We start from the raw sequence: 12,534 nt of genomic DNA on the forward strand, positions 1-12,534 counted from the left end.
CGTAGATGAAGGCAATATCTTAGGGCTAGAAGGAGCATGGGCCCCTGAGACTTCACAGAACAGAGCTGAGTGAGGATAACCTCCTATCATCATGCCCCTCTCCTTAAGGGCAGGACCTAGAAATTCTGCTCACCAATCTGCAAAGGATTCTGGGAATTAAGGCCTTTCTTCTGGGTGGCCATCATCACAAGCCTCTCCTACAAAATAGAAGGGGTGACAATTAGTCTCTCCTCTAACGTCGAGGTTCAAGAAATGTCTAGTTTCTTTATTTTTTTTTAAATAAATGAGTCTGGCTTGGAGCTGCCATTGTCAAGGTCTGGGACCGGCTGACTGTCTACTGTGGGGCTCCCTCCAGCACAGCCTGGCTCCATGGTCTAGAGAGACGCCTGGTATTGTGCACTGCTCCCTCTGCAGCCCAGCGCAACTGCCCAGGGCGCTGCCTTTGTTCTCTGAGAGGCACTATGGCTCCAAGGAGGGGACAGCAGACACCTCTTCCTGAGGACTCGGCCATGGGGACTCATGCCCCAGCCGTGAAGGTCATGGTCTTCATAGCGTGGCTCCTTGGCATCTCCTCAGCCACCCTCATCCAGGGCATTGCCTTAGTGCTTTGCATGGCATTCTCAGGGAACCTCCAAATCCCAGGGGTTTCTGACATAGTCTCAGGGAGTCTTATGGTTAAATCTTTAAAATAAGTATGAATTCTTAAATTCATCCTAATAATGGTCTTAAAAATACACATATATTTCAAGTCATCTTTAAAAGAGAAATTCAGAAGAGCCTCAGGGAACCTGACTGACCTATGACATTTGACTAAACCTAACAGTGTTAGGTACAATATTTAGAAAGTAGGTGTCTCAAACAGGAGCCTGGAAAGAAACAGATGACATAGTGAATTCGGGTAATTTCAGGAGAATTTAATAAAGGGACCATGCAGTACTTTGGGGCTAGTAACATCAGGGGACCTGAGGGGGTTTGGGGAGGAGCTGTTACCAGGACTTGGAGGGGGAGAGAGCTGTGGGGAGGGGCCTTCTGTGGCCCCGCCCTCAGCAGCCTCAGGGAAGGAGATGGGAGAAAACTATACCCTGACAACGCTCTCCTCCCTCCTCTGGGTTCCTCATTAGCTGAGCCCAAAGGGAAGCTAGAAGCAAGGATCCAGGTCCTGCATCCTTGGGCATCAGCCTCCATGGACAGAGACTAGGTCTGGAGAGGCACACGGAATGAAGGACTGATGGCTCCAGCACAGTAGGTGACGGAGGACGAGCGTCATAGTAATAAAAACCAGTACAGTAAGTCCCCTGCGTACGTAACTGCAAGTTGCGAACTTTCAAAGATGTGAACGCCCGTTCCATCAACGTCAGGCGAGCGTGACATTGCAGCTTGTCCTCCGTCTCCTGTTGCTGACGACCCTTCAGCTCTTCCGTCTCCCACCTCCTCTCCCTCCTCCAGTCAGTAACTCTCCTTGCCTGTTCACTCGATGCCAGCCCCTGTGTGCCAGCTGCTGTACTGTACTGCTGTACTTCTGTACCGTTCAAGGTACTGTCCTGTAAGATTAAAAATGTTTTCTTTGTTTTTTGTGTTTGTTTGTTTTTTATGTATTATTTGCGTGAAAAGTATTCTAAACCTATTACAGTGCAGTACTATATAGCCGATGGTATTAGTTGTGTACCTAGGCTAACTTTGTTGGACCTAACGAACAAATTGGACTTACGAATGCACTCTTGGAATGGAACTCTTTCGTATGTAGGGGACTTACTGTACTTCTTTAGAGCTTGCTTTGCACCAGGGATTATTCTAAGGGCTCTTCATAGATTAACTCATTTAATCCTGCAGGGCAATAATAAGCAAATGACACATAAAGCGAGGTGAGGATTCAGAGGCATTCCTGGCAACTTTTGATTGAAGGGATGCGGGAGGAGGTGGATTAGAGCTGGGTGGCACGGGGGGAAGGGGCTTGAGGAGGACATATGTATGTTGAAATGCCCAGATCGAGGCACAAAAGAGGAGCAAACACTCCCGGATCAAAATGCACAATTTATCTCATGGGCCAACGATGGCGAGTGACATTTTGTATGTGGCGGGAGGGGGGTGGACTTAGGTAGGAGGGGTTTTCCTGATCAGGCAGGATTAGCATCAGGAAGAAGTCACTGCCTTCCCACCCCTGCCACAGCCATCCAGCTCTTTTTTGTGTGTGTGTGTGTGGTCCGCGGGCCTCTCACTGCTGTGGCCTCTCCCGTTGTGGAGCACAGGCTCCAGACGTGCAGGCTCAGCAGCCATGGCTCACGGGCCCAGCCGCTCTGCGGCATGTGGGATCTTCCTGGACCGGGGCACGAACCTGCGTTCCCTGCATTGGCAGGCGGACTCTCAACCACTGCACCACCAGGGAAGCCCCATCCAGCTCTCTTTAATCACACCCTCTGAGAAGGCCAGGCCAGAAGAAGGAGGCCTTGGAGAGATCATTGATACCAAAGGTAGCCGTCATCATGAAGCTCCCTGTATGCCAGATGTGGTTCTGCCCATTTCCTCTAAAAATCACCACAATCCTGCAAAGTAGATACTATTGTCCTTTTTTTTTTATAGATGAGGAAACTAGGTCCAGAGAGGGTTAGTAACTTGCCCAAGGCCACACAGCTAATAGTTGACAGAGCCGAGGCTCAATTTCAAATCCAATGCGCTTCCAACTAGACAATGTTGGCCTATCTCTGAAACAGAAACACGAAATACATGGAAGTGTAGAAAACTGGACAAGACCATGTGCATAAACGATGGGGGTATCGGGATTGAGGAGGAGAGGAGAGTTAAGATTATCTGGGGTCATTCCAGAAAGAAAGCAGGCACAAACTGAACTTTGAAGGACAAGGTCGATTACTATTAGTGGAGAAAAGGGGAAGAGTATTCACGGTGGGGGAAATGTGTAACCAAGTGTTTGGAGGCAGGAAGGAGCATGGTTTCCAGCACAAGCAGAGGCAGCAAACCGGGTGAGGGCAGGAGGCTGAACTATGGAAGGACTTTACAATAGAAAATATGGGGGCTGAGACTTTGGACAGACTTCAGTGGGACTTAGGCATCAGTTCAAGTTCTTGAACAGAAATTGACACCATGAAAGCAGTGATTAAGGAAGATGAAAATCTAAGGTACACAATTCCCCCCCCCACCCCCGCCCAGCAGACAGGACTTTGAAGGATGCACATGATACAGAGATATGAGTTAGGCTTTTGTTTTTTTAAACATCTTTATTGGAGTATAATTGCTTTACAATGGTGTGTTAGTTTCTCCTTTATAACAACATAAATCAGTTATACATATATGTATATCCCCATATCTCTTCCCTCTTGCATCTCCCTCCCTCCCACCCTCCCTATCCCACTCCTCTAGGTGGTCACAAAGCACCGAGCTGATCTCCCTGTGTTATGTGGCTGCTTCTCACCAGCTATCTATTTTACATTTGGTACTGTATATATGTCCATATTATGAGTTAGGTTTTAATAGCAAGTGGCTTTTAAGCACAGTCATTGTCTATGTTTCCCCTCTAGCATTGGGTATGGTTTTTAAAAGGCTGTCATTCAAAATGCAGCTAACGTATGAAGTAGGTGTTTTTTCCTTTTTCTGACTTAATGAGTTAAACTGATACTTGTTTTACTACTTTTCTGGAAAACTACTGCCCCTAACCACAACCCGTGTGTGTGTGTGCGCCCACACAGCAGTGTGAAAAGCCCTGTTATTTGACAATGGAGATGGTGGGCACCGGTCACTAGAGCCCTGCCATCTGCCCCCTGACTTGCCCGAACCCTCGGCAGGTGCTGAATAGGAGGGCTTGCTCTGGGGAGCCTCAGGGCTTTGATGCCTAGAATGGGCCTGGCCTGCCTACTCTGCTTAGACCCTTAGTGGAAGAGCTCCTCTTCCAAGACACAGTAAGAGTCTGGAAGCTGGACTTGAGTTGGTTTTTATAAAATTGTCAAATCAAAGTTAAGCAAATATAAATGAAATTTCCCTAGGGCTCAAAGAATGAGCAAGCTAGAGAAAGGTGCGACCAATGGCTGAGATGATAAGTGGTCATCTGAGAAGCCTAAGTAGGTGACAGTCCAAGGCCATGGTCATGGCACACCCACCAAGTGTGAGGCTCTGTGCTAGGCACAGGGTAGATGCAAAAACGACTAAGGCCAAGTATCTGCCCTCAAGTGGAGAAGCCACAGTTGTGGGTTCTCAGATGTCACTTCTTCAAGGACCCCTTCTCTGACACACACATACCTGTCCCATTCAGGAATAGGCGCCTTCTCTGGGGTCCACAGTCCTGTGTGTTAACCCTGATCACGTTGCTTACCACACCGAATGGTTGTTTGTTAACTTATCTGTGTCCCATGCATCATCGCTTGGATCAATGTCTTAAAAAGTTGACTGTCCAGTAAAACGCAGTAAGGAAATTGAAATCCAGCCAGGGGAGTGGAGGAATAATTTTGACTTCTCTTGAGACCATTTGCTTTCCTAAGAGAAGTGATTTATGAAACGTCTTCTCCAAGCTCAGAAAGAAACCATCTCATGTGCTTCTGGGCTCCAGAGTAATTGTGGAATTCTGGGAAACTACAGCCACCCACAGGCTAAAGGATGCTCAGCCAGCTGCGATGGGCTGAACATTGGGGCAGGGCTACTAGGAGGAAATGCCAGTCACCTTTGACCCTTTCACTCCCGGGGTGGGGGGGAGATGCAGCCATGTTTCCACCAGTCTTTGTTCTCCTACAAGAGAAGTGGCTTACCACTCTCACCACTCTTATTCAACCTAGTTTTGGAAGTTTTAGCCACAGCAATCAGAGAAGAAAAGGAAATAAAAGGAATCCAAATCGGAAAAGAAGAAGTAAAGCTGTCACTGTTTGCAGATGACATGATACTATACATAGAGAATCCTAAAGATGCTACCAGAAAACTACTAGAGTTAATCAGTGAATTTGGTCAAGTTGCAGGATATAAAATTAATGCACAGAAATCTCTGGCATTCCTATATACTAATGATGAAAAATCTGAAAGTGAAATCAAGGAAACACTCCCATTTACCATTGCAACAAAAAGAATAAAATATCTAGGAATAAACCTACCTAAGGAGACAAAAGACCTGTATGCAGAAAATTATAAGACACTGATGAAAGAAATTAAAGATGATACAGATAGATGGAGAGATGTACCATGTTCTTGGATTGGAAGAATCAACATTGTGAAAATGACTCTACTACCCAAAGCAATCTACAGATTCAATGCAATCCCTATCAAACTACCACTGGCATTTTTCACAGAACTAGAACAAAAAATTTCACAATTTGTATGGAAACACAAAAGACCCCGAATAGCCAAAGCAATCTTGAGAACGAAAAATGGAGCTGGAGGAATCAGGCTCCCTGACTTCAGATTATACTACAAAGCTACAGTAATCAAGACAGTATGGTACTGGCACAAAAACAGAAAGATAGATCAATGGAACAGGATAGAAAGCCCAGAGTTAAACCCACGGACATATGGTCACCTTATCTTTGATAAAGGAGGCAGGAATGTACAGTGGAGAAAGGACAGTCTCTTCAATAAGTGGTGCTGGGAAAACTGGATAGGGACATGTAAAAGTATGAGATTAGATCACTCCCTAACACCATACACAAAAATAAGCTCAAAATGGATTAAAGACCTAAATGTAAGGCCAGACACTATCAAACTCTTAGAGGAAAACATAGGCAGAACACTCTATGACATAAATCACAGCAAGATCCTTTTGGACCCACCTCCTAGAGAAATGGAAATAAAGACAAAAATAAACACATGGGACCTAATGAAACTTAAAAGCTTTTGCACAGCAAAGGAAACCATAAACAATACCAAAAGACAACCCTCAGAATGGGAGAAAATATTTGCAAATGAAGCAACTGACAAAGGATTAATCTCCAAAATTTATAAGCAGCTCATGCAGCTCAATAACAAAAAAACAAACAACCCAATCCAAAAATGGGCAGAAGACCTAAATAGACATTTCTCCACAGAAGATATACAGACTGCCAACAAACACATGAAAGGATGCTCAACATCTTTACTCATTAGAGAAATGCAAATCAAAACTACAATGAGATATCATCTCACACCAGTCAGAATGGCCATCATCCAAAAATCTAGAAACAATAAATGCTGGAGAGGGTGTGGAAAAAAGGGAACACTCTTGCACTGCTGGTGGGAATGTGAATTGGTACAGCCGCTATGGAGAACGGTATGGCGGTTCCTTAAAAATCTACAAATAGAACTACCATATGACCCAGCAATCCCACTACTGGGCATATACCCTGAGAAAACCATAATTCAAAAAGAGACATGTACCAAAATGTTCATAGCAGCCCTATTTACAATAGCCCGGAGCTGGAAACAACCTAAGTGTCCATCATCGGATGAATGGGTAAAGAAGATGTGGCACATATATACAATGGAATATTACTCAGCCATAAAAAGAAATGAAATTGAGCTATTTGTAATGAGGTGGATAGACCTAGAGTCTGTCATACAGAGTGAAGTAAGTCAGAAAGAGAAAGACAAATACTGTATGCTGACACATATATATGGAATTTAAGAAAAAAAAATGTCATGAAGAACATAGGGGTAAGACAGGAATAAAGACACAGACCTACTAGAGAATGGACTTGAGGATATGGGGAGGGGGAAGGGTAAGCTGTGACAAAGTGAAAGAGCGGCATGGACATATATACACTACCAAACGTAAGGTAGATAGCTAGTGGGAAGCAGCCACATAGCACAGGGAGATCAGCTCGGTGCTTTGTGACCGCCTGGAGGGGTGGGATAGGGAGGGTGGGAGGGAGACGCAAAAGGGAGGGGATATGGAAACATATGTATATGTATAACTGATTAAATTTGTTATAAGGCAAAAAAAAAAAAAGATAATATTGAGCATTCTGAGTTATTAGACTAAGTTAAGTATATAATTTTTGAAGAAAAATGATATAATTTTGTATTTTGTATTTTGTATAATGTATTCCATGTAGTAGTCATTCAATAAATGTTTGCTGGAAAAAATAAATAAATAAATAAATAAATAAAAAAAAAAGAGAAGTGGCTTAGGGTGACAATGACCATCACTGTGGGAATATTGCCCCTCACTCTTCTGGTTCACTTACATCATGGTGTCCAGGCCTGGGTGTCCATGCTTGACCAGTATGACAGCACAGTATTTGAAAGGAAAAAAGGACAGCTAACGAAAGGCCACCACCCAGTCGTTAGGCTTTTGTGGATTGTCACGTGAAGAATCATATTTCCTTCCTCCCTCCCTCCACAAGATCTCAATTCTTCCTTGACTTCTCTGTTCTTTCACCTGGTTCTGGAAAATATTCTTTAGGCCTCTGGACAATAATAGACTAACTACAGGTGATGAAAAACACAATCCCACATTCCATTCTCCAATGTTAAGTTCACTCTAATTATGTGGGCATAATGAGTTGACACAAGATACAGAGTGGTCACACGCATACCAGGCAGTTGTGGTTTCTTAGCAACAAGCTAGAAACTTTGTCAAGTAGGTCTTGTTTGTGTCTGGGTTCATGTGCATTCAGAGCTGTAGTGGTAGTGACTGTTGAATGTAGATGGACATTTCACACGTGTGCTGATTTCTTCTCGAGACTCTATTTCAATGCAATCACCTAACAAAGAGTTTGAAAGGCTGTAGTATTCTTGAACTTGCTTTATGGGTCTGGAGCTCATTTTAAGAGGAATTAATCTTATCTGTTTATGCTTACCATTTAATGTGTGCTGTGCTCTGAGTTATAACGATTGGCCTGAAGTGGCACAGCATATTTGTTCTTAAGAGCCATCAATCCATCCCATGTCCTGTTGCTTGAGCGATCTTAAGGACATGCCTTATTTCTACTTCAACTCCTGTAATAAAGGTTCAGGGAAGAGAAGACACATGTTCCACGTGACTTAGTTAGTGAGGGGCTGGACTAGGATTCAGACCCAGATCAGCCCACTGGGTCATGTCTGTGGGGTATACAGGAGGTTTTTGGTTAGTGTGACCCCTCAAAGATGGTAGCCGGTGCGTTCTTGGGTGTCTGTGAGGTATTTTATTACTCTCCTAGAGCCCAGCATCAAATGGTCATTGTTCTGGAGGGCCTTCCTTCTGGATCAAGATTCCCTGGGAGGGAATAAAGCCAGACTCTCGACTCCACAGTATACACTGCCTGCTGCATCACTGGCATTCTATCAGTATGTGCTGAAGAGTGGGGGAGGGAGTGAATGAGTGATTCTAATTCTATTCACAGCCAAGGTTGACGCTTGACATGCAGACCGAAGCAGAACATAATGGTTTCCATTACCCAGCACTCAGGAGATTACTTTGCCATAAACAACAGTATTTTGCACGCTACCAGAGAATTATAAGTTCTCATTGTTCAAATTATTGTTCTCAATAATTATTGTGGTGACCCAGGCAGAGAAACGGAGCTGCCCCTTCTTATGAAACAGCGAGCTGGCGTGAGTCAGGAGTGAGCCTTATCAGGCATTGGGGCGAAACAGGTGCCAGCAGACAGCCTGGGCTCTGTGTGCCAAGGCAAACGCTGTCACAGCACACAGCGTTAAAGATCCTCGCGTGGTCTTGCTGAGAAATTGTGTGGAAGTATTTGATACCAGCTCAATCTGTGTCACCCTGAATGCGGCCCCTTCTGATATAAGCTTACTTCTAAGGTGCTTTGAGTCTTTTGGGCCACAGCACCTATTTATAGCTGGGTCTCCAAATATAAACGAACAAAGGCTCTGCTTCACTACCCCCATCCAACCCACACCCTCTGGAAGCATCTCATAGCACATTCTGTATCTCCAGGTTGTACCTGAATGTGCAGTCTGGAGAAGCTAGTGGACCATCAATCACTCTCTCATTTGTGTCTATTCATTAAACATTTTTTCTATTTTTTTCCTCTCTTATAATACATACTGATCAATTTCTTGCCAAGTGCCAGACTCATTGGGAGATGTAAAAGTGAAGGAAGAAGCCCCACTCATGGGACACACTGCCCTGCTCTGTGGGGCAGATTTTATCAAAGTTTTTCGGGCAAAGGAGGGGTCTTTACAACTCAGCAATGCCAACTACTTAATATGGAATATTAGACATCACTGTCTTTAAAAGTCTTTCCACTATTATGCCTTGTGTTTTGGTATCTCCTCTCTCCCCTCTTCCTCAGCAGGGGTGTCTTTCTTTCCTGCCCCCTAAATGATTCAGGGAAGACCTATGCTGGCTAAAGTTCTATTCAGGCAATCTCCTTGAACAGGAAGCACACTCCTTGGTGTTATTTCCTGTCCTACCTGTCTTTTTAAGGGGAGAGAGAGAGTAGTATATCTATATATTTTACTAATTTTATTTTGTTTAATTTTTAAAGTTAATTTATTTTTTAAAGTTTTTATTGAAATATAGTTGATTTACAATGGAGTAGTATAAAGATTTGACTTATCCTCGGATATAAGTTTGATCACACACTTTCTCCTCCACCCCATCCCCACGCTCCTGCTTTGTCTAAGAAATAACACTTGAGTAACTAAAATCAGTTTTGGTATTAAAACACTTATATGGTCATTACATAAAGCTGCCCTTGTTAATGGTTTGCATATCTTGTTTCTCCTTTTAGATCATAAGCTCAAATAGGCGGGGGCTGCATCTCATTTTCACCCCTTTTGCTCCTGCTTAGCTGCAAGCATGGTGCTGGGTGAGTAGAGTGACGCCTTACAAATATTTCTGTTAGATGGAATATGCTTTTGCATTGGGGTTGAATAAAGGAGTCCCTTCCTTTTTGCAACAGAGTTGGGTATGCAGAACAGGAACCCAAACCAGCTTTTAACTCTGCTTGTTGAAGGAACTGCTGAATAAATTCAAGGTTAAAAACACAGCCAAGTGGGAATTCCCTGACCGTCCAGTGGTTAGGACTCCGAGCTTCCACTGCAGACGGCCTGGGTTTGATCCCTGGTTGGGGAACTAAGATCCCACAAGCTGTGCGGTGTGGTAAAAAAAAAAAAAAAAAAAAAAAAAATTTATATATATATATATGTTTAAAAAATAATAAAATAAAAACACAGACAAGTAACAAATGTGTGATGTGGCCAGGTTAATGCCAACAGGGAGCGGTGAGGCTGCAAGCAGCTAGGTGGCACTGCTTCCCTTCAGAGCTCTGAAATCCAAATGACAAAACAAAACAAAGTATTGTGCTGGTAAACAAACCCAGACCCCAGCCTCAGAGACCAGCAGATGAGGGAAGCTTGCCTCGGTCCACACACTGTGCTTAGCCCCTCTGTTCCTGCGCAGGTGCCAGTGTCCCATCGGACCTGACTTACCAAACACAAGTTCAAAGATAAAGTTGCCAAGAATTTCAGGATGGTGACAGTGGAGCCTTAAACCTCAAGCTTGGGGCTCTTCTGAGCACAAAGCCCTCCCTGTGCTACTGTCCAGGCTGCAAGCCCATGAAGCTGGCCCTGCCTAGCACATACTAAGTACTCAAATGCTTGGTTAATGAATGAACAAATGTTACTTCTCAAGACCAGCCTTAATTAACCAAAGCTCAATTGTTGGAATTATTCTAGGACCCAATTACAATATGGTTGGGGGGATTCTCTCATACACCCACCACAGTTCTCCTCGACTCCAGCTGGGTGTCCTACAGTCTAACTCAATTCTGGTGCTATCTACTTGGAAGTAGTATCAGATCCTACAGGTTAAGGGCTCAGCCCCACAACTCTGCACCCCACCACCTCAGTTGCTAATCACACGTCCAGGTTGTCACCAGTGCTTCTGACCCATCAGCTGTAAATCAGAGGTTCCCACGACCCCCTCTTCGGGTTTGATTAATTTGCTAGAGCGGCTCACAGAACTCAGGAGAACAGTTTACTTACATTTGCCAGTTTATTATAAAAGGGTATGATAAAGGATACAAACTAACTGCCAGATGGAAGAGATGAGGGCGTGAGGCTTCCACATGCTCTCTGTGTACCACTCTTCCATCATCTCCACCTATTCACCGACCTGGAAGCTCTCCGAGCCCCTACTGTTGGGATTTTGTGGAGGCTTCCTCACAGAGATATGATTAATTACTAACTCCATTCCCACCTTTCTCCCTTTCTGGAGGACAACGGGGGGCGTTGAAAATCCTAAGCTTCTAATCAAGGCTTGGTCATGCTGGTGACCAGCCCCCATCCGGGAGCTCACCCAGAGTGGCCTCAACAGAATAAAAGATGCTCCTAGTGTTTTGTTTTGTTTTTTTTTTTTTGGCTGTGTCGGGTCTTAGTTGGGACACGTGGGATCTCTGTTGAGGCATGTGGGCTCTTCCTTGAGGTGCGCAGGCTTCCCTCTAGCTGTGGTGTGCGGGTTGTTTCTTTTCTCTCTCTAGTTGTGGCCCACAGGCTCCAGGACATGTGGGGTCTGTAGCTTGCGGCACGCGAGCTCAGTAGCTGTGACGCCCGGGCTTAGTTGCCCCGAGGCATGTAGGATCTTAGTTCCCTGACCAGGGATCAAACTCGTGTCCCCTGCATTGTAAGGCGGATTCTTTACCACTGGACCACCAGGGAAGTCCCCGCGCCTAGTGTGCTTATCACTTAGGAAGTTACAAGGGTTTTAGGAACTCTGTGCCAGGAACTAGGGGCAGAAACCAATGTATATATTTTCTATTATCTCACAATTGTCTATTATGGCGGACCTAATAGAAAATTTCTCTCTCAGATATTGAAAACAACTTCGGAGCCAAGAGTTATAATCTCTCTTTTTTTTGAGATTTGTTAATCAGCTGCAGTACTGAGCAGGTCTGAGTTTCACCAATTCCATCTTCTGCTAGAGAGAGGTAGTCCTCGAGACAGGAGGATGGGAATTGATTTTGTTCTGTTTTGCTTTCAATTAATTTTTTTTGTTCTTAATTTTTAAAAGTCAAGAAAGGTAAGAGCACCATTCCGTTTCTCCCTGTGCACATGTGACTTAACAAAATAGGGTTCAGATACACCTAAAACAACCATGTCTAAAAAGTCTCTTACTCAGCTATGACTCTGTCTCCAGACAGGAGGATATGTTATCTGAAAAGTACAGGCCACTATGATGAAAGCTGATGGACTGACAATCCTAGATTTACTTTTAACTGGGCTGGGGGGAAAGGGGGGCATGGAAAATTCATGGTTGGAAGCAAGTTTCTGCAAAGGAAAGCTTAATGTTCTTGGTGTACAGAATTTGATACATTAATAACCACCCTGATTCAGAAAAGCTTAGATGAACAAACTTGTCGAGGCAACATTACCACAATCCTTTGGGGGGCCTGGAGGCCCTGGGCTTTCCTATGTATTCATGTGTCGGTGCTTGGAGGCCCTGAGCTTTCCTATGTATTCATGTGTCGATGCCAAGGTGAAAAAATGCCACTGAAAGAGGTTGGAATGCAATTTTCCCAAAGTGGGTAGGTGGGAAAGAAACCAAATGACGTACGCCTGGAATTTCATTTCGACTCTCTCCTAAATGAAGACCATAGTTGATTAAGAAACTCAAGAGAATCAGAT

Source organism: Mesoplodon mirus (assembly GCF_964341445.2).
Source record: "Mesoplodon mirus genome assembly, chromosome: 4".
Classification (NCBI taxonomy): Eukaryota; Metazoa; Chordata; class Mammalia; order Artiodactyla; family Ziphiidae; genus Mesoplodon; species Mesoplodon mirus.